Consider the following 23,279-nt stretch of genomic DNA (forward strand, 5'->3'; position numbering starts at 1 on the left):
ATTCAGTTTCAAAGATAATTTTGACAATTGTGTTAGAGTTCTCCAGAGAAACAGAACCAATAGAATCTCACATATATAATTTATATGTATTAAATTAAAAAATATAAGAACATTGGCATACATGATTACAGGGGCTGACAAGCCCCAAGATCTGAAATTGGCAGGCTGGAGATCTAAGAGGGGTGATAGTATAGTTCCAGAACAAGCCTGAAGGCCTAAGAACTAGGAGAACTGATGGTGTGATTCCAGACCAAATGCCAGCAGGCTTGAGACACAGGAAGAGCCAATGTCTTAGTTCAATTCTGAAGGCAGGGAAAACAAAACAAAACAACATAAAACAATGTCCCAACTTGACAGCAATCAAGCAGGAGGGATTTCCTCATACTCATGGAAGAGCCAGTGTTTTTTAAATTTTATTCAGGCTTGCAACTGATTGGAAGAGGCCCAGCCACATTAGGGAGGGTAATCTGCTTTACTCAGTTTCCTGATTCAAATGCCATCTCATCCAGAAACACCCTCACAGACACACCCAGAATGGTTTTTGATAAAATGTCTGGGCACCCCATGACTCAGTCAAATAGATGCTTTAAATTAAACATCACAAGTTCATCTCTTGTCAACTTGGCACCTATACACATCTCCTTAAACTGTACTTAATCTCAAAATAAAAACAACAGCAAAGTCCTAATATGGCCTAACATGATTCAGCTATTCTGGGTACAGCTGAAAACACACTAACTCCTTCCCCAGTAGAGGAAGTAAAGTCCTCCATGACCTAAATACTACAATGTAAAACTAATAATATTTAAAAACTATGACATAAAGTCAATACATCTTATATTACATGATAAGGGAAAGAGAAGGAAGCAAAGATATGGTTCTCTTATAATCACACACACAAATATATTCATAACAACAACAACAAAAGGAAATACTCATGACAATTACTGTCCTCATTTCTGTAACTGGTCACAAGGTCATAGCTAGCATTTACAGCTACCTTCTTCCACTACCAATTCTGTATTCCCTTTGTATTCAGCAAGCACCTCAGCTGATCATCTTCCTTTTCCTGTTAGAGTGACAATAACTTTCATTCCTAAAGGGTCTGGGCCATTAGCACTCCTGCCTAGATTGGGATGTCTCCCAGCATGGTAAATACTAAGAGTCTCCTGTATTGTTCACATAACTCTTCCTTAGGTCCATCATGCAGTAGTGGTTTAATCTTCCATTGTGAACTGAGCCAGCACAGGAACTCCCTTTTTGCCTTTTGATTCAGAGGAATGAAGAATCCAGCATGGCCCGGTGGCAGTCTTGATTTCCAGTTCATTGAAATCATTGTTGTATCTCCTAGTAGAAGAATTTCTCCCTTTGGAACTAAAAGCACTAGGCCAGGGAATTATGATGTCACAAGAACAGAAACCAAACATATTTGCTTGTGGGTCACTAAGGTAATAGTGAGTGGTGCCTCTTCCATTTCCACTGCTTGATTTCTGGACACACGAATCCTGGCTGTTGTGGAAATAGTACTACATTCATATATTAGACACTGGCTCAGTCCTTTTGGGGAAAACAGATGTATACATGATCAAATATTGTGAAAATCACAGTATACATTCCTGATGAAAGTGTAAGTGGGACACTTCACAGAGTATGTGGCATTTGAAAATGACAGAAGGCTAGGGGCTGATTGCAAATGACATTAATGCCATATGTTTTTTCTTGGCCTTTCCCAGAAGTAGACTTCCAACTAAGAATTCAATTGCAAGTGCTTATTTAAAAAGTCATCCAGAAACAGGGGCACCTGGGTTGGTCAGTTGGTTAAGTGTCCAACTTCAGCTCTGGTCATGATCTTGTAGTTCATGAGTTTTGAGCCCCACATTGGGCTCTGCACTGTCAGCACAGAGCCCACTTCTGATCCTCTGTCTCCCTCTTTCTCTGCACCACCCTTGCTCGCTCGCTCTCTCTCTCAAAAATAAGTAAACATTAAGAAAAAAAAGTGGTCCAGAAACAGTAATAATGGTAATAATGGCATGAGGAAGTTAAGACTGGGAAGGAGAAGCCATTGTAGGGTGAACTGCCAAGCTACTCTGGGAAACTAGAGCCTAATCTCACTGGGGATCTCTGAGAAACAGTGCTGAACATGTTCCTCAGGTATTTTGCTCCTGAGAGGTGAAGGGACTGAAATAATTACCTTCAGTAATTCCTTGAGTGTTGCTTCTGTGGTAAGTGTTATTAATTCCTTGACATTTCTGCCTTTCCATGTGCACCAACAGAGATGGCTAGAAAAAAGCTTTCAGGCGAAGAGATGCACAGACTAGTATTTGATACCCAGATATACATTCTGAAATGGCAGAGTTGGGTTAGAGGGGCATCAGAGAAAGACCAAAAGATTTCCTACAACAGAGAAGGGAATTTGGACTTTATTCAGTGGACATTGGGAGGCCACCAAAGGCTCTCAGAATGTAGGATAGAGAGGAAGTAAAAGATGACTTTTACCATGGGTGTTGAAGAGGACAGTGGTACTATTAAACTAGTAACTCAGAGTCAGCTTGATACTCCCTTTCTTTCACCCTTCACATTTGATTATTCACTTAGTTTCATTTTGTTTTTTGTGTTGTTTTTTTAGTTCATGAATATTCTCAGCTTTCTTTTATACTAATTTTTGGACACTAAAACCATGATATCCCCTAGATATTTACTTTAGTTTCACAATTGCAATTGAACATTCCTATACCTAGCTGTTAGCTATTGTCCTAACAAATTTAACCCTCAGCTTCACTAAGGTCTCCATTTTAAATTTCAGATCTCATCAGGGGTCATTTCAGGACCTTCATAATGTGAGTCTACACTTCCTTTCTCCTGCTACAGTAGCCACACTAATTAATCTCACATAGCTCCTCCATTCCATTCCCACTGAAATTCTCTATTTCTCTATCACTGCATATCCATTTATGCCATGGTGACTTTGGACATGTTCTAACATTTGCTGAAAAAGCCAGTTTTCCAAGTACTTATCTCTTGAGGCATTCATAGTGTGTGTGTGTGTGTGTGTGTGTGTGTCCCCAAATTCTAGCAGAGGGCATATTATGTGGTACATGTAATGAATATTTGCTTAATGAAGAACACAAGAGAAAATAGATACTTTCATGAGAGAGTTAATGAGTCCAGATTTATTCCGGTTTTATCCCAGTTGATCCTGAAGTAACTGTCATTTATTAAAAAGTGTGTAGCAAAAAGTTGGAAAGGAGTCTCTTGATACCTGGAGGAAAGTGAGGTCTGAAGCAGCATACACCTGTTTGAATTTTATTCTGAAAAAGAACATATGATTTAAATCACAAGGCACATGAGTCTTGTTTCCTGTTGCCCCCACACCTTGTTCCATTTAGAAAACAAAGGATTACTTACAAGAACAAGCAAGAACACATATGGTGGCAAAGGATAGACTATTGTAGGACATCTTCAAAGTGTAATAATTGGGGAACAAATAAGAGAACTTGAAATACAAACTAAAGAAAAAAAGTCCTCAACTGCCCCTTTGAAATCTTCCATATTCAAGTAGGACCAATTTGTGAAAGCAATAAAGATTCTACTTTCCTTCTTTCCTCACTTTCCACTGACATTCCACATGGATCATGCTCCCAAAGCTGGGCTGATTCCTAAGTTATAGACCAAATAATTGTTGGGTAAACTAAGAGTATATATGTCTATAACTAAGGAAGAGTGACTTGGAATGGCTTCTTCATAGAACAATATAACCACATTAGTCAGCCTTGGAGTAAAGCACTATTGTATGATCAGTAAATTGAATATCTGTGTGTCTATTATTTCATGGTCCAGAATGAGATTCAGTATTTATCTACATGAGGAGATCTGTTGGATTTTTATGGTTTTGTAGAGATAGCCTTTCTTCAGCAACAAAACAACAACCAAACTTCATGACAAGCAAACACACACCACTTTTCTTATGTTCTTTTTGGACATTTCAGGAACAATCCTTATCCAGTGACTCAGTTTGTCAGTTCCCTCTGTCTAACTTGAATGTACCAGCATTTCATGTAAAGAAACTACCTCCCAGGGTCAGAGTGTGCTGACATATGAACTCACTCAACTAACCATCTGATTTCCAGAGACAAATATAAATAATAATACATTTTTTCTTGTTGTTGTTAATGGGGAATAAGAGCCTCCAGTGTTTGAGAATTGTCTAGATCACAGATCCTAACATAAAAAGACTTCTGGAAACTGATGGGGCACTCTGTGCAGAAGAACAATAAATTAAGCCTAACCAAGAGCAAGGTGAGTTCCCAGAAGCACAACTACACAGGTGTGGATTTCTCCACTGAAAAGACATATGGGAATCAAGAGTGGAGGCAGGAGGTGCCTCCGATGAAAAGGATGTGGGAGTCTTTAGTTCACTGATAACTGTGACAAGATGTCATAAAGATGCTTTGATATTAAGGAGAACCATTCCTATAAGAGCTGGTCATTTAGCTTTGATTTCAAAGCTTACCCATAATTCTTTAGAATATCCAGGGAGGAAATCTGCTAAATTCGGGTCGAGGGACTATGGGGGAATTTGTCGTATTAGGACTAAATGTTGGAAGCTACTTTATGCTATCACATAAAGATCTGTTAAGGATATACCTGTTAAGGATATACCTGTTTCTACCTCAACATAAGAATTTCCACACAGCATCTATTAGTCACTTGGTCTATCAGTTCCAACAAGGATGACATTTTCTCTCCATTTTATTATATGGGAAATAACTTTTAATACTATGCAGACTTTTTTACTCTAAAGATCTCTTTTAAAGATTTTTATTTAAGACTATGATGTTGATTACTGAGTAACTAAGATGAACATGTAATAGGATTTTCATACTTTATCTCACTAAAAAAAAGTTAAGGAACATTTCATAGAAATGTTAGATCTTCTGTCAATAGGAGCAGTTATTCTCTCTCATACTTTTTTTTTTAATCCATCAGCACCACAAGGTCATGGTACAAATGATCAAACATATAATGAAAAATTAGTTCCTTAGAGCTCTACTTTCATTACTCTTGAGTGTCTACTCCAGTAAATCTTTGAGATTTCCAATCTATGTGCACTCAAAGCCAGCTTAGTGACTAGTGATCAAGTCTGAGCTGACCAGCTGATGTAGTAAACCAGCCAATTTTTCTTGTTGCCTGGATTCACCAGTTATTTGACTGGTATTATTGAATACTGAGGTAGAACTTGAAAGACTGTGCATATAAATGCAAATTCAGAGTTTGCAAAGTGACAACTCATATGTATCTCCCCTCAACTATATGATACCTTTATTTCATCTCTTTGTACCATTGCAAACTCAGCTCTGCTTTAGGTCAAGGGACTGTGTGACACAGAAGCCCACATTCATTTATCTGGTATTTACTAAGTACCCATAATGTCCCAAACATTCTGCTGGGCCCTTTGAGGTACAGCAGTGATCCAGAAGAGACACATGGACCATACACCCATTCTGAAGTCATTTTCTCTGTTGTTCATCTCCATCTTTCTATAATCCTGTTTCCTGACAGAAAAAAAAATGCCCTTCTTATTTAACCATGCAACTCTTGCTTTCTTCTGTCATACACTGGTCAGGTTGGTCCCCTATAGAACCAGCCCCTGCTAAAGTGATATGGTCTCCAACACTGTTAAATCCCACATCACTTTCCCCTTTGCTTCATGCCATGCCTTAGAGCCTGGCATTGAAGAATCACAAATCTACAGTTTGGAAGAAAAGCTGCTTCCGTGACAGGCATTAAAAAGAAGGGGAGATTTGTGGTTAGTTTAGTGAATTTGATCTTTTCACACCAATAATTTAATTGTGATCTTTGTGAATGTTCTAGAAGTTATGATATCATTGAATTCAGGGCAGGAAGAGTTCCCATGAATACTTCTACTCCCTTACTTTTTCACACAAAGAACTCTGATACCAAGTGGCTAAGTAAGTGTTTGTCTTTACACAGTCTGCTTGCTTGGGAATTAAAAAAAAAAAAAACAGTGAAAAAAGTAGAGATAAAATCTAAGCATAACTCATATCTAGAGTCTAATTCATTATTATGAAAACGCAAGTTTAATTAGAGTGATAAATTATTATTATTCTAAAGGGTCAAGCCTCCTTAGATTCTTTCAATTACTTCACTTAGGAAAATAACTATAATTTCTTCTTTAAAACACCAAATTAACAAAACTACTACTAATTCTCTGGGAACCAGGGGAAAGGGAGTCTAGAGCACAATCACATATAAGCATGTGTAGTTAATATATTTTTAGCATCTATAAGGAAATAAGTTTTTTTTTTCCCTTGGACAAAAGAGTCTGTATGATATAATCTGTTTCCACTTTTTCAATAAAAATATGTTGGGTCTTTTTTTTTTAACACTTTTACCTTCTTTCTATTTCTAAAATTGTCCAAAGGCAATGTGATTTTTGTAAAATGTCCTAATGTTTCAAAATCATTCTACTGCCAATGTCTAATTCTAAACCTGATGTTCTGGAGAAATGTGTGGCCTAAACCATGCCAGAATGTCTCGTTTTATGTTTAAATGGTCACAGATTTAATAATGGTCTGAAAAAAAAGAGGCTTGCATTTAACTACATCCTTTAGTTTTTAAGCACTCATCCAAGCATGCACAAACACAGGGGAATGCCATGCTCTTTAAATCCATGAGCATCATGGAAAAGGCCCACTCTGGGCTCTGTACACATTAACAAATTATTACCCATTAGGTCAATGCAGAAATTAATTGTGGGATTCTTTTCAAATCCACATTGTTTCCTGGCTCCGTTGCGGGCCACTCAATTAGACACCTCTCAAGGCCTTTGTGCTGGACTAAACGCAGCTAATTGTTGTATTTCTGCATGGAGTGATTCATCTCCCAGATGTCTCAGACCTTTCAGCAGCTCTGCTCCACCAATATCTCGACATATGAAAATAGAGTCATTTGGGACCTAGGCAGAGGGGAGAGATTGGGAAGCAAATAGAGCCGGGTATTCTTTACCCCTGCCCTTTGGTATGATTAATCTTCAGTGAGAAAGGACTCCTGAATCATTCTCTTGACAGGACAGCCCTCTTGCCCTATCTGGCTTCCCATGTGAGGAGAGATGGATGAATGCTTCCTTTTTTCTCTTCCTCCAGGTGCAGCCCTATTCACACTCGAGCCTGACAGCACATAATAGAACAGTTTCTACTTGCCCGTTGCCTCAGCTCTATATTCTTTTCTCCTCCATTGATTCTCATTTGTTCATCCCAGTGACAAAGCCAGTCGAACTAAAAATGCACGAAGACCCAAGGACAGTCACTTATTTCCTTGGAGCGCTGGAGTAAATGTGTGTGTGTATTTTCTTACAGGAAACATAACTTCAGAGTAAATCTATGTAAAAAAGGTCCTTACACGTCTGAGTTACTAGGTTAGCTTGATTTTTTTTTTTTACTTTGACTTTGAATTTTTGCTTTGTCTTTGTATTGTTTTCTTCAACTCTTTCCTTTGCCCCTAGCAAATAATGTCTGTCGTTCATCCATTGCAATAGTTGACTATACAAGAATGAAGTTGTGGAGTAGAGAGAGGTATCCAACCCTGTTATTTCTGTGGTTTGAACCATATTTAAAAGAACCAATAACTTATCATCATCAAATATATTTTTTAGATTTAAATCAGATTGACAAAAATGCTCTGATTAAAAAGTGAGATGAAAAACTGTACTTAAAACAATGTTTTAACTTTATATGGACACACACCTAAAGTTAGGCTGAGCCCTACCAATAATAATTAAGCTAAACATTAGTCTTAGTTTGAGTTCCCTGAAAACAGACATTGAGACCAGGATACAAGTGTACATAGCTTATTTGGGAGGTGATTGTAGGAAGTGAGGTTGGAATAATTGATGAAAGGTAAGGCAACCTAAAAGACAGCCTAGCTTATCAAGCAAGTTATCACCGTGGGCAGCTCAAGCTCAGTCCCAATAGGGAACTCTGGGAGACCCTATAGAACATGCAACTCAAGAGTGATCCCATCTACAGAGCAAGGGAGCTATAGTATTTATACACTAATTTCCAACAGTAGTGGTCAAAGGTTGGTCCCACAAGACTTAATTAAACCAGTGTATCAGGTAGATTATACTTGATTACTAAACAGTCTTCAGGCAAGTAAATGGAGATGTGGCTATTGAAAGACTGCTGTAGAGCACAGACATGGCAGGGCATCAGCAGGGTAGTGTCTCCTCCATTATTGTACTTTCTAAAGCTAGGACAGGAATGATCACTGGCCTTGATCTAATTAAAATCCTGCAGTGTTATAGCATCTATGAAAACTCTGACTTTGAACTGTAAGGCCTTCCTTGACTCTTCATTTTGTTACATCAACATTTCTAGCTGAACTTCTCTGTCTGCTGCTTCACTAGACAAACAGCATGGCTAATTAGTCTGACATCACAACCTTAGGAAAACCTATTTGTTTATTTTTGTAAGCACAGTAAAGATTTTTTCCCCTGAACCATTTGAGAGTAATTGCTAACCTGTTGTCCCAATACTTCTGGGTATTTTAGTATATTTTGTATACACTATGTATATATATATACTATATATATATATATATATATATATATATATATATATTTGTATATATAGTATATATATGTATATATGTGTATATATATACTATATATATATACTATATATATGTGTGTATATATATGTGTATATATATGTATATGTAAGAGAATGTCCTTGTTTTTTGTAATGTCCTTGATTATGCAAAATTAGGAAATTAACATTAATGCATTTCTACCATCTAATCGTCAAATCCCATTCAAGTTTCACCAGTTACCTCAGTAATGACCAAAGCCCATCCCTGCTGCTCATCTTTTCCTTGAGATCCTCTTTCCTCTTTTCCTTGAGGCCACCAAGAGAAGTAAACACATATTGATCAATAGCCAATGGAAAATAAGAGTACATTTTGATCAAGTCAATTGCCTATGATCTACTAGCAAAGAGGTTTTTGAGGAAACAGGGTCTCCTGCTTCCCACCTCTTATTCCATATCTTAAGAATTACTGGCTGTTCACAGTGGTGCGTACTATATGAAGCAATGCCCAGCATATTGAAAAATACAGAGATAAGAAAGAAAGATGCCCAAGCTTCAAGAGTTATTGCTTGCTTTGCATGGAGTGAATGAAGAGAGAAACAGAGACCCTATTTAACCCACAGTCATGCTGCCACTCATAGCAGTAGTCTAGTAAAGGTCCTAAACTCAACACAATGATTAGTAAATCCTTCTCAAACTTTTGGGAGGATATGGTACATAGTGCTGAACTGAGAGGTTAACAGAAAGTGCTTCCTTTTCTACATATTAATTTTGACAGAGTCTAAGACAGTTACAGTATGGCTCATTCAAAGATCCTGCCTTTAATGGGGCAAAACAAAATTTAGTTCAACAAATAAAATAGAAGATAAGTGTGAAGTTCTATGTGAAAGGGACAGAAAAGTGGGCAAATGACAGTGTATGAATAAGTTTCCTTTAAAAATTGTGTGAATTTAAAGAGCTTTACAAATGAGATTTTTTGTTGTTGTTGATCTCCCCTGTATGAAGAGTTGGGAGTTTTGTCTCAGGTCATTACACAAAGACCAATTCTCACCAGGTGCTTAGGGTCATGGGTTCAGTTCACTCCTTGGTTACACTTCCTTTCGGCTCAGTCAACTAAATCAGTGCAGAAGAGAACTTAATAAAGGAAAGGAAATCCTACCAGGACCTGCTCTAAGGCATCTTAGGGTTTTAAACCTAATGCTTGGCCTCCGTATGCCTTCAGGTTAACCATATGTAAACAATTGCTACTTTTCACACCAGAAGCAGGTTACCTTTCAGTGGTGGACTGATTCCTTGGCCATAAAGTTTATAAGTCCACTGGCTAAGTTTATGAAGTGCTCAGGCATCCTTTGGAAATGAAAGGCACTGTGTAGTGGCAAGGGCTCTAGGGTGCGAAAGAAAGGAAACACAGCCAAAGAGCCTAAGTCTTATTAGCCAAATACATTACTTTTGCAATGAAATTAGACACATTCTCAGAGAATTAAGACTGACCCACAGCACTGAAATGCCCTTGAGCTGGTAAAGCAGAGAGCTGTTACATGCTCAGCCTCTGAGGGCTCTTAAGCATGGGAAAACCCAGAGGAGAGTTGAATGGAGTAAAAATAAAACATCTTTGGCTATAGTAAGTCTTGTCCCTTCTGTAAACTTAAAGCAACTCATCACTGAGGGTTCTTCCCTTGAAGTTAGTGGGAATACTATCAAGACGTAGAGAAGGCTTTGAATCAAATTTCCTCAGTTTTCAGTCTTTTTGTAAGAACTTTGACTTTCTCCCAGGGCTGCTAATTGTGCATCTGTTTCAGAAGCAGATGAGACTTCCCTTCCTTAGTCATACATCTTTCCTGAAGCTTTTATTCCTTGTAAAGATAAATCAGATACTATTCCCTTTCAAGTTAAGCACCTAGTTTTGCCATGTAACACACCATCCCAAAATTAGTGGCTGAAACAATCTTTCTTTTCTCATGATAATGTAAACTGGCACTTTGGGCTGGGCTTAAGTAGGACTGCTTGTCTCCGCTTAATAAGGTGGTGGAGTTCACCCATTTGTTTGTGATCAGTTGGTGGTTGATGGCCTCATTCACATGCCTGGTGGTGAATAGCTGGCTTCAGGGTCAATGGAAGTAGCTAGACCATGTGTCATTCATCCTCCAGCAGGCTAGCGGAGATTCAGTCACATGATGGTAGTCAGAGCTCCTAAGAATAGCAAGACAGGAAAAGCCCCAGTGCTCAAGCAATTGTCATGCCTCTGTTTATATCAGGTTTTCTAATTTCTCATTGGTCAACACCTGTCACAGGTCTAAATCTAGATTCAAAAAATAGAAGGAATAAACTTCCCTTTCTTTGAGAGAAGCTGCTAAGTCTCATTGCAAAAAAGGCATGGATACAGGAAGAGAAAGAATTTGTGGTCAGCCTTGCAATTGACCATATAAGGCAAAAAATGAAAAGAAAGCTGAATGTGTTCTCACCGTAAATTCATTCTGATCCAAAGAAAATGCTAGAAGATAATACCAGTGGGAAGTAGGGATGCCATATTTATTTTGGTATATAATTGTCATTATTGGAATCTTTCAGCTTATGCATGGAGAGATTTTTGAGTCTCACAGTATGATATTTTTTTCTTTAAGACTTCCCTCTCACATTATGTGCACATTGAGGAAGCATAGTTATTTCTGGACAAAGAAGCTCAGTATTCATTCTCCCCCCCCACCCCCTCCCCCTCCCCCTCCCTCTCTCTCTCTCTCTCTCACACACACACACACACACACACACACACACACACACAGAGTGGGGGGGGGGTAATAAAAGAAGATAAAAGAAAGTAAAGGAAAATTTCAACTAGATTTTTTTCTCCTTTTTTCCTTCCTTTAATTATTCTTTAGACTTGCTTATAAAACAAAATGAAGCATGTGGTGATTCATACTTTCTCACTTTTAGTGACTAACTTCATACCTTTATTTCTGTATATTGATGGCATTTAGGATACATTACCCCAAAATATGGCAACTTGGCATATTGACTATTTTCAGCTGAAGGAGTTTCAGAAAACAGCAGAAGAGGAAGGTCACTCTGACTTTCTCTCCACTCTTCTTCCCTGTAACAGGTCATGAAACCCTCATATGAGAGGTGCCTTCCCTATACCCAAGGAAAGGAACCTCCTCACCCCTAAAGATAAAGGGAACTCAAGATGAATCCTAACAAACTCCCTAACCTATACAACTAATCTATACAACTGACAACTCTTTATCAAACCTAGCATAAAAATATATTTGTCTGTGTATACGGGTCTTCATTTCCTGATGAAGCCTCCTGTGTCACTTAAAACTTATACCAAATAAGTGTGTATGTGTCTCTCATGTTAATGCATCTTTGTCAGTTCAATGTTCAGGTGCAGGCAGAGACCCTAAGAGGATCAAGAAAAACCTTTGTCCTCCCCTACAATGCCAGTTAATACAGTTATTCCAATACTACCACTTAAAGCTGTGTGGCCTGGGCAAGTTACTTAAATAACTGATATCTCAGTCACTTCATCAGAAAAATGAGAATAATGAAGGAGTCTCCTTCAAAAGTTGTCATAGGAACTGAAGGACTTGTTATTTTTAAAGCATGTTGAACAGTGCCTGAATCATAACTAAAGTTACGCCACTTTAAAAAAGTGTTTATTAAATAAAAGCAAGAAGTTGTGTTTATCATAACCATGTCAACTGAAGGCTGAAGAGGTGACCAAGACATTATCCCCATTTTAGAGCAAACTCAGTTTTATTTATGAAAATTATTTAGGCAGACCCTACCATCACTGCCTACTCTTGGTTCGCTGTTGCTAATGTGGAGCAGTGTTGTTAGGATGTAGCAACAACAATGCCAGCCCCACAGGCTTGCAGAATGTTCTTCTGCCTCTAAAGCACTTTCCCACAAATTGTGTTTGATCCTTGTGCAGAGATTTACCTCAGTGGTGTGTGAGGGCTACTTCAAAATATTGGCCTTAGGACCAAAAGAACAGACAGAAAGCAAAGGAAAAGGGAAGGAAAGAATTAATTCTTCATGTTTTGGGGACCTACTAGCCATGCCCCTTGGAAAACTGCCAGAATTTTTTCTAGCAGTTTGGAGTCAGCAACTGTACTTACAAAATCAGGGGAAGCCACAATAATCGGAAACAATCACACTTCATATAAAATTCATGAATTGTGATAGAACCATTGTAAAAAGAAGGAAATTACCAGAAATTCTTCATGACTGTAAAAAAGCCCACATTTTTTTATATTAACCGAAAAGGACAACACCCTTGAAAATTTTGGATTGATACGTTCTAGTTGGGAACTTTGGATGTCTGGTACATTTATGCAGTTTACATTCAGATGCCTTTTGCTGCAAAGAACAAAATGCCCAAATAACAAAGGAGCTTAAACAGTAGAAGTTTCTTTTTTTTTTAATCATATATTGAAAACTATGTAGGAAGGCATTTGTTAGCTTTCCTCAAATTTCTGGCTCTTTTCCTGATTTCAAGATGGCTGTAGTAACTTTAAGGCTCACATCCTTACAGGAGAACTTCCACATGTAGGACAGGAAATAGGTCTGCTCTTCATACATTTCTCTCTTCTGGAGAGATCAGTCTTTCTCTGAGCCACCAGTTTTCCCCTCTGACATCTCCGTGACCAAGAGTGGATCACATGGCCATGTTGTAGCAGGAAAGGAAATTGGGAAATCAAGTTTCAGCTGCTATCTTTGCTTTTACTGATGTAGAATTGCGAGGGGCAGGTGACAGGGTGAGGATCTCTCTGACTGGCAAGAAGGAAAGAGGAAACTCACACGGTGTGTCCCAGTTTACTGGGACATATATTTTGATCTCAACATATATATGAGTTTTCTCATTCTTCCCCCATCTTCAGTTATATCCACATTCACAAACAATACACACTCTTTATAATATTTTAGGAATGACTATGTCTGAATTAGCACTAAGGTAAGTGGATCTATCCAGGCCTAAGGAAGTTCTGAGGACCACCCCAAAAGTGGTGGATAATATAACCAATTTGTCCACCTAGTGCCCCCTGGCTTAGCTGGATGTGCTATCACCTTAAAGAAACAGCTTCAGTTCTTGTCTTTGCACATGAATATTTTGATCTATGTCTCCATGTGAAATTGAATAGAAAGCTACCCAACTAAGAGTTGTGAGTAGCAGTATTTTATGTTACCATCTTTTAAAACTTAACATTTACTCAAACCATTTTTGCCATTTTCAAATACAGTATGGTATAGGACAGTGATTTTTAAAATTATTTCTTGTGCCCTAGGATTCTGTTGAGGCCAAGTGGGTGGGGTGGGACTAAGGGTTGCCCAAACTCTGGCACATCCATCTAGATATCTCAGCTTTTGTCATCTCTTTGATTTGAAGCTGAGAGAGTTCTGCATAAAAATTTATTTGTAAAATGAGTTCTATAGCTAAGAAAATTTCTTTAGTGAAAAGAATTTATGATTCGGTGTTAGAACTGAGCTTGGACATTAATACTCACATTTATTAGCATACCATGCAATTATGGGTAAGTTCAATTCCTTCCCCCGTAATACTATTTTAATGATATTGAACCCATGAATTTTGAGACATAAAATAATTCACAAAATCACCGATGCTATCTAAGTACACATTAGGTGCCTGGGAACTATCAATATCTTTCCTCATTCACATTTTTCATGCTTTGATCACAGTATAGTGCCCCATTAAGTTTGTGTTCAATAAATTTCTTAATCAAATTGGATTGTTTCAAATGCTTCATTGCAATAACCATCATTCATGCAGAAGATATTTCTTTAATATTCCCATGGAACAAATTCTAGGAAATGAGTTTGTGGATCCAAGGATATAAACATCTGTTTGCTACTCATGAAATTTTGCCAGATTTTATTTTTTTAACAGAATCATGATTTATACTGCCACTGACAATATATCATTGTACCAGGTTTAAAAAAAACCTTGCTAATTTGGGTATTTCTTTTATTTAATTTTGGCAAATATAGCAGGTGTAAAATAATATCAAAGAGTTGTTAAATTTGTAATGGTTCTATTACTAGGGAAGATACACATTTTCCTTCATTTTTAAGGATGACTATTGTTTCTGTAAATTGAGACAATGGTCATTATAAAAATGGAAGCAACTAATAAACTTATAGACAAGAAATTTAGAAACCATTCCAAATCCCACCATCCAGATATATTTCATTTCAAAATCAGGTAAATGTTATTCCAGAAATCTCATAGTTATCACCCTCTCACCCTCTGTCTCTCTCTCTCTCTCTCTCTCTCTCTCTGTCTCTTTCTCTCATATATTTTCACATAAAATATTGATTGAGGGTAAATAAAAATATAAGGAAAGAGATACACATCAGATCTTATATCTATATTTTATAATTAAAAGTATGATTTTTGATGAATGGTGAATAATAATGAATAATAATGAATTTCTCATTTCATCAGATTTAGAAAAGATGTGTTTTTCACCATTGGTGTAAAATTAAATCAAAATATTTTAAGAACCATTTTTATTATTTTTAAATCTATGTATTTTACTCTCCTTTTTGGTTTTGTATATTACTTTAAGTTTTAAAGTTTGCTAATAAGATTTAGATGTTCACATGTTGCTTTATTACTTCAGATAACTTTTTTAAGGAATTAAAATTAAGGCCAGCATTTGATTCATTTCCCTTTCCTTCCTCCATCCTTTATTAGAGGAAACCATTATTTTGAAATGAGTGTTGTTTTTTATTTCCATGCAAATGTTTGTAATTTTATTACACACATAAGGCCATAAACAGTACACCATTGTTTCCTGTGTATAGTGGACACTGGCATGCCCCTTCCAGACCCCTTTCACTGCTGGTACACTCCAGCTCCAGCTACAGTACGTGTTGGCTACTAATGGCTCTCAGCTGTCCTAGTCTCTGAGGGATTATCCTGGGCTAAATGGAAGATATTCCACTGGGAGGATGTTTCTCACATTTCAGCCCATAGCCAGTGATGGATTGACTGGCAAGTGTGTGTGCCTGAGGTGGGGTTTGGGGAGGGAGAGTCAATGAGATCAGCCCCTTACTCCAAGGTAAGACCAGTGCTGTGGTTCAGTTAATTCTCCAGAGCTGTTTTTGGGATCAGGCCTCAGTGAGACTCCAGCCAAGAGCACAACCTTGCTCTCCTGTTTCTTCTGCCCTGCCCTGATCCTGCTCTTTTTCTGAGAGTTGTCCCCTGATTAATCACATGTACCATGATCCCTATATAAGGCTCTGCTTTTAGAGAGTTCCCACAGAAGAGGATGTGATATCTAAATTTACATATATTATATAAATTATATCTTACTTGTTTCACTTGTTGTTTAGCATTTTGCTTTCTTCACTTTATATGATATTTTGTGAGACTTATCTTTCTTCATATTTGAAACAATGTCTTTAACTGATATTATTTTATTTTAAATAAGTTTATTCCTCTAGTTCCCATCTAAGAAACTGTTAAATGTTTGTTTTCTCTCTCTTTTTTTAAATTCTCTTGCAAACATTGAACAATTTTATGTATGTTCATCTTCATATACTTTAAAATTTCTCCATGGTTGATGCCCAAGATGAGAACTGCTGGCCCATAGGGTGGGTGGGTCATCACCATTCTTAGGTATTCCCAATTTACCTTCTGAAGTGGGATTCCAAATAGCTGTTAGTCTGAGGGTTTTTTGTTTGTTTTTGATTTTTTTAAATTTTTTATTTATTTTTTAGAGAGAGAGAGAGAGAAAACATAAGCAAGGGAGGGGCAGAGAGAGAGGAGACGCAGAACCTGAAGCAGGCTGTCAGAATCTAAGCTGTCAGCTCAGAGCCTGATGCAGGGCTTGAACTCATGAACCACGAGATCATGACCTGAGCTGAAGTCAGACATTTAACCAACTGAGTCACCCAGGAACCCCAGTCAGCTCTTGGTTTACATTACTGTTTTGTAGCATCCTTGCCAACACTTGAGGTTTTCAAATTTATTATTATTACTTCTATTATTATCACTTTGGATCTGAATTGGTGGATTATTGTTTTGATATGTATTTCTTCAGTTACCAGTAATATTGTATTTATTTAATATATGAATAAGCAATTAAAATTTTTTAATGTTTATTTATCCTTGAAAGAGAGAGAGCGTGAGCAGGGAAGGGGTAGAGAGAGAGGGGGACAGAGGATCTGAAGCAGGCTCTGTGCTGAGAGCAGAGAGCCCAACACAGGGCTTCAACTCATGAATTGTGAGATCATGACCTGAGCCAAAGTCAGAGACTCAACTGACTGAACCACCCAGGTGCCTCTAAATAACCAATTTGGGTTGATAACCAAGCTAGCTATTCTCCATTTCCGTTCAAATCTTTTCTCCATCTTTTTCTACCTTGCCGTCTACCTGAGAGGCTGACCTTACCTGAGGCTGATCTACAGGGACATATTTTCCTGTTTAGTTTGGCCAACTAGAATAGCATCAAGAGATAGAGAGGGAATTAGGGATTTTTATTTTTGCTCTCCCTCTGTGCAGATACCATCATCTGGCTGTGTCTCTTTAATGAAAAGTCCTTGCTCCTGTTAGACACTTTTCTTCACAAAACTAATATCCCTACCCTCTTCTCTTGGCTTGCTGGACAAATGGAATGTGGCAGAAATGATATGAAACTTCTGATACTAAACTTCAAGAGGGTTACATGCAAGTAGGATGGTATAGGAAGTAGCATCAATATTGGAGAAAAAGAAAATCCCTGAGGACCTTAACTGAAGCACCAAAGTTGGCAGTCCCCAAAAGCTTCATGGGGAAAGCCTACAGCTGTACAGTCTTTGGCAAAGCCCCCGCTACTCTCTAAGCCAGCAACATCAAAGAAGGTGTTTGTGAGAAGGCTGAAGCTGATGAAGATAGTGACATCCCTTCTGCCTTCCAGATGTCATGCCAGTTTCTCCTGTGGCAACCTTTAACCCAGAAACAGACAATGAAGAGCAGGTTTTCTAGCAGCTGTTCTGGAATTGGCAGGTGATATTGACAAGAAGTTTGGTTTTATTGTTTTGTTGGATTTTATGTTTAGCTTGAAAATGTTGAGACTGTCATAGGTCAGCAAACTTTCTCTGTACTGGGCCTAAGAATGAATATTTTAGGTTTTGAGGGCCAAGGTTTCAGTGGCTACTCCTCTCCTACCTCCTTCCTCATTCTTTTCAATAACTCTTTAAAAACACAAAACTCATTCTTTGTTCTTGGGCTGTGCAAAATGTGACTGCAAGCCTTTGACCCAGTCCATAATGTTCCAAACTCTAATCTACATCTGGTATCGTTGTTGAGACATTTAGATCAACTATACATCAGTTTTTTGTTGTTCTTCTTCTTTCTACTTAGAAAATTTCAGTTTTTATCTTTACTGATTCCAAATGGATCCTATTTTAGTATACTGTACCTTCACCTCATTTGAAAGTTACACATTCTGTTTCAATTCTTTTTTTAATGAGATATGATACATAGCATAAAATTAATTCACTACTTAAAAGTGTACAAGTCACTTATTTCTTTTTATATCCACAAGGCTGTGTAATCATCACAACTATTTGATCTAGAACATTTTCATCACTCCCAAAAGAAACTGCCTCAACCAGCAGTCACTCCCCATTCCTGTACTCAGAGGCCCTGGAAACTACTACTCTAGTATCTGTCTCTATTGGATTTGCCTGCTCTGTACATTTCATATAAATGGAATCATATAATCCATATTGTAGCATCTAATTGTGCTTTATTTCTTCTTATGTCTTTTTATACAATACTCCATTGTATGAATATATTATGTTTTCTCTTTACCACTTGATGGACTTTTGGGTTGTTTTCACTTTTGCGCTATTGTGAATAATACTGCTATTCACAATACATTATTCATAATACTGTTAGGATTAGTGTACACGTTTTGGGGCACCTGGATGGCTCAGTCGGTTAAGCATCTGACTTCAGCTCAGGTCATGATCTCACGGTCTGTGAGTTCGAGCCCCGCGTCAGGCTCTGTGCTGACATTTCAGAGCCTGGAGCCTGCTTCAGGTTCTGTGTCTCCCTCTCTCTCTCTGCCCCTCCCCTGCTCATGCTCTGTCTCTCTCTGTCTCAAAAATAAATAAATGTTAAAATATTAAAAAAATAGTATACAAGTTTTAATGTGAACAGATGTTTTCACATGTAGGATATATGTGTGAACTGCTGGGATATATGGTTGGTAACTTTTTAAGGAACTGCCAGATTATTTTCCACAACCATACATATGATATATCCATTGGTAGTGAGTGAGGTGCCCCAAATTCTATACATCATCACTAACACTTTTTACTATCTGTATTTTTTATTATAGTTCCCATACAGGTTGTGGAGTGGTATCCCATTCAGGTTTTGAATTGCATTTTCCTAATTACTAATGATGTAGAGCATCTTTTCATGTGCTTATTGGCCCTTTGTATATCTTCTTTGGAGATATGTGTATTCAGAGCTTTTGCCTAGTTTTAAATTGTGCTATTTGTCTTTATATTATTGAATTATATGTCTTCTATATATATTCTGCACCCAGATTCTTATCAGATATGTGCTTTACAAATGTTTTTTCCCATTGCGTGGACTATTCCCATTTCTTGATAGTGTTTTTAACATTCAAAAGTTTTTAATTTTGATGAAGCCCAATTTCTCTCTCTCTCTCTCTCTCTCTCTCTCTCTCTCTCGGTTGTGCTATAGTCTGACTGTGTGTGGGGGTTACTTAAGTCATGAAGATGGAGCCCTCATGAACAGAATCTGTGCCTCATAAAAGAGACTTCACACAGATTCCTAGTCCTTTCCCATGTGAGAATACAGTGAGAAGGCTTCATGTATGAAACAGGAAGCAAGCTGTCACCAACCACCACTGTATCTGCCAGCACCATGATCTTGGACTTAGCAGTCTACTGAACAGTGAAAAATAAATTTCTGTTCGTTATAAACTACCCAGTCTGTGGTATTTGTTATAACAGCCCAAACAGACTAAAACAGATTGCTTGTATTTTGGGAGGACTGTAAGACTCCCAAAAAACCCCTATGTTTTCTTTTCTTACATTTAAGTCTTTGATCCATTCTGATTTAAGTTTTACATACTGTGTGAGTTAGGATTCCAAATTCATTCTTTACATGTGGATATCCAGATGTCTCAGCACCATTTATTGAAAAGACTCTTCTTTCCCCATTGTGTAATCTTGGCACGATTGGCAAAAATCAATTGTCAAAAGATTATAGTTTTATTTTGGGGCTCTTCAATTCTATTCCATTAATTTATTTGTTCTTATACCAGTACCACACACTTTCTTCCTATTTATCAACTTACGTGTGTTTTTTTTTTTTTTAGATTTAGTCTTACTTTATTTTTTTATTGTTTATTTTAATGCTAGTATAGTTAACATATAGTGTCATATTATTTTGGGTATACAGTATAGTGATTTAACAATTCCGTACATTATTCAGTGCTCATCATGATAAGTGTACTCTTTAATCCCCATCACCTATTTCACTCATTCCCCTACCCACCTGTCTCTGGTAACCATCAGTTTGTTCTCTATAGTTAAGAGTCTGTTTCTTGGTTTCTCTCTCTCTCTCTTTCTTTTTTTCTTTTGTTCATTTGTTTTGTTTCTTAAATTCCACATATGAGTGAATTCATATGGTATTTACCTTTCTCTGACTTATTTTGCTTAAACTCTCTAGATCCTTCCAGGTTGTCACAAATGTCAAGAATTCATTATTTTTTACAGCTGAGCAATATTACATTGTACATATATACCACGTTTTCTTTATCCATTCTTCTATCAATGGATGGACAGTTGGGCTTCTTCCATGTCTTGGCTATTGTAAATAATGCTACAATAAACATAGGGGTACGTGCATCCCTTTAAGTTAGTGTTTTTATATTTTTTGAGGAAATATCCAGTGGTGTGATTCCTGGACTATAGGGCAGTTTTATTTTGAACATTTTGAGGAAGCTCCATACTGTTTTCCACAGTGGATGCACCAGTTTGCATCCCCACCCACAGTGTAAGAGGGTTCCTTTTTCTTCATATCCTCACCAACACTAGCTGTTTCTTGTGTTGTCAATTTTTGCCATTCCAACAGGTGTGAAGTGGCATCTCGTTGTGGTTTTGATTTGCATTTCCCTGATGATGAGTGATATTGAGCATCTTTTCATGTGTCTGATGGCCATCTGTATGTCTTCTTTGGAGAAATATCTGTTCATGTCTTCCGCTCATTTTTTAATTGGGTTATTTGTTGTTTGGACATTGATTCCTGTAGCTTTATAGTAAGTTTTGAAATCAAATAGTGTTGAGTCCTCTAACTCTACTGTTTTTGAAGATACTTTGCTATTTTGTGTCCCTTGTACTCCCATATGACTTTTGGTATCAGCAGTCCAATTCTGGGGGGAAAGTCTTTGGAAACTTTGATGCATTAAATCTATAGCTCATTTATAGTCCCTTGTACTCCCATATGACTTTTGGTATCAGCAGTCCAATTCTGGGGGAAAAGTCTTTGGAAACTTTGATGCATTAAATCTATAGCTCATTTTGGGGAACAATACCATCTTAACTGTATTAAATATTCCAATCTCTGAACATGGCAAGTCTTCCCATTTATTTACGTCTTCTTTAATTTCTTTTCTGAAGCATGCACACAGTCTCCCACATGTGCATAGGCCTCTAGATTCCTAGGACTATGTCAAAGCTTTTCAAAGCCCCTGTGGAACATGTCATTGCTCAGCTTTTCCTTTTATGCTTTTCCATTAGTCTATGGTTTACCCCAAATGTTATGCATTGCCTCAGGCAGCCATGACATTAAAACATTTGCCTGTAAATGTTTCTGACAAATGCCCCCCAGGAAGGGCTTTCAGCATGAGATGAGCATAGAATCAGGTTAGGTAAAGACAATTCTTTTGAGTAGTCTTTCATGGACTATTAGTTCAAATAATGGCAATTCTTTGAGAAAGAGAATTTGAAAGAGCTACAGTTCTGTTCTGTTCCCATCAGTACTGAGAATATGAGCTTTTTTTTTTTTTTTTTTTTTTTTTTGATGGCTACTGTGAGTTGGAGAATGGGAAATGGGACTAGGGTAAGTTAAAACACTACAAAACTCTGTTCTTACTGGCATTCAGCTGTTTTTCTTAAATACTCCCTGGATTGCTGCAAGCCTATGGCTAAGTTCCAGAGTTCTGAAAAAAGTAGATTCTGACAATTTTGCCAGTTTCTCATTGCTTTTAGAGGGTGATAGAATTTTTGGAGGTCCTTACTCTGCCATTTTTACCAACATCAGTTGCCCTTAACTCACCTTAATTCTCAACATGAATTCTTTTTCTGAACAAAAATTCAAAGTAATAAAAGACTTTGTCTTCTTAATGTTGTAGGAATTTTATAATTCCTTAACTCCTATCATGCTTTTTTCTTACATGGCATTGTGAGCATGTTGTATATGTTATTTTATATAAAGACATTCTCCTAAGATCTCTCCTTACTATCAAAGCAGAAATTTTCTTTACTTATTCTGGTTACATCTCATCCTTCTTGAATATCATATCTTCCTTTTAAAAATTAATTCCAGGGCACCTGCATGGCTCAGTTGCTTAAGTGTCCAACTTCCACTTAGGTCATGATCCCCACAGGTCGTGAGTTCAAGGTCCTCATCGTGCTCTCTGCTGTCAGCACAGAGCCCACTTCAGATCCTCTGTCTTCCTCTCTCTCTTCCCCTCCTCCACTCATTCTCTTTCTCCCAAAATAAATGAATAAACTTAAAAAAATTCCCTTTTTATGTTGGGGCACATTCTGCAACATTCTTTTTAAGAATACATGACAACAAATTTTTGAGAACTTACAGTTCTAGTATTTTAGTTCCACCTTGTTTTAATAATCACCAAATATGTCATTATTTTCTCTTGTTTTCCAGCATTCAATCATTTTTTTGATTTACTTAGTAAATGTCTTTGACTACCATTCTTTCTTCTACCCTCCTCTTTCCCTTTTATTTTCAGTTTTTCTTTCCTGAGCATATCCTTTATTCTACATTTTGCCCTCATAATTTGGTATCCTCTTATTTACTATTCTAATAATATTCTAATATATTCTAATAATAATATTCTAATAGTGGCATTGCTCAGTTTAAGTGTGTTGTTACTGTTTTATTTTTTCGCTTGTTCAGTTTAAGTGTTTAGACATGTTTAATTTTAATAAAGGTTTTTGATTGCTGATCCAAAAGCCTATAAAAATTACATTTCCACCTAGCCTGGTGAGGGATGAGAGGTAACATGGAGCAGAGATGAGCCATACTAATTGAAGACAGTCTAGACCAACCCACACTGAAGCTGTCCTCAGACACAGCTCAGCCTAGACCAGAAGAATCAGCTGACTGGCACACAGACTCTTGAACTGACAATATGCTTAATGTATAAGCCACTGTTAAAAAAACAAGACAACAGACCCAAAATGGAGTTATTTATGCAAAGCCCATATCACCAAATCAAGACTTAATTACAGTTTTAACTCTCCCAGAAATGGCATTTTAAACTAGTCAATCAGAAATTCCTTAATCAGCACTAGTTAGGTATCTGCCTGATAGACCCTTGCTATCTCCTAAAGTAAAGTGACATTGCCATAACCAGTCAGCTTTTTTTGCCTAGTATA

This window comes from Panthera leo, chromosome A3, assembly GCF_018350215.1.
Source record: "Panthera leo isolate Ple1 chromosome A3, P.leo_Ple1_pat1.1, whole genome shotgun sequence".
NCBI classification, from domain to species: domain Eukaryota; kingdom Metazoa; phylum Chordata; class Mammalia; order Carnivora; family Felidae; genus Panthera; species Panthera leo.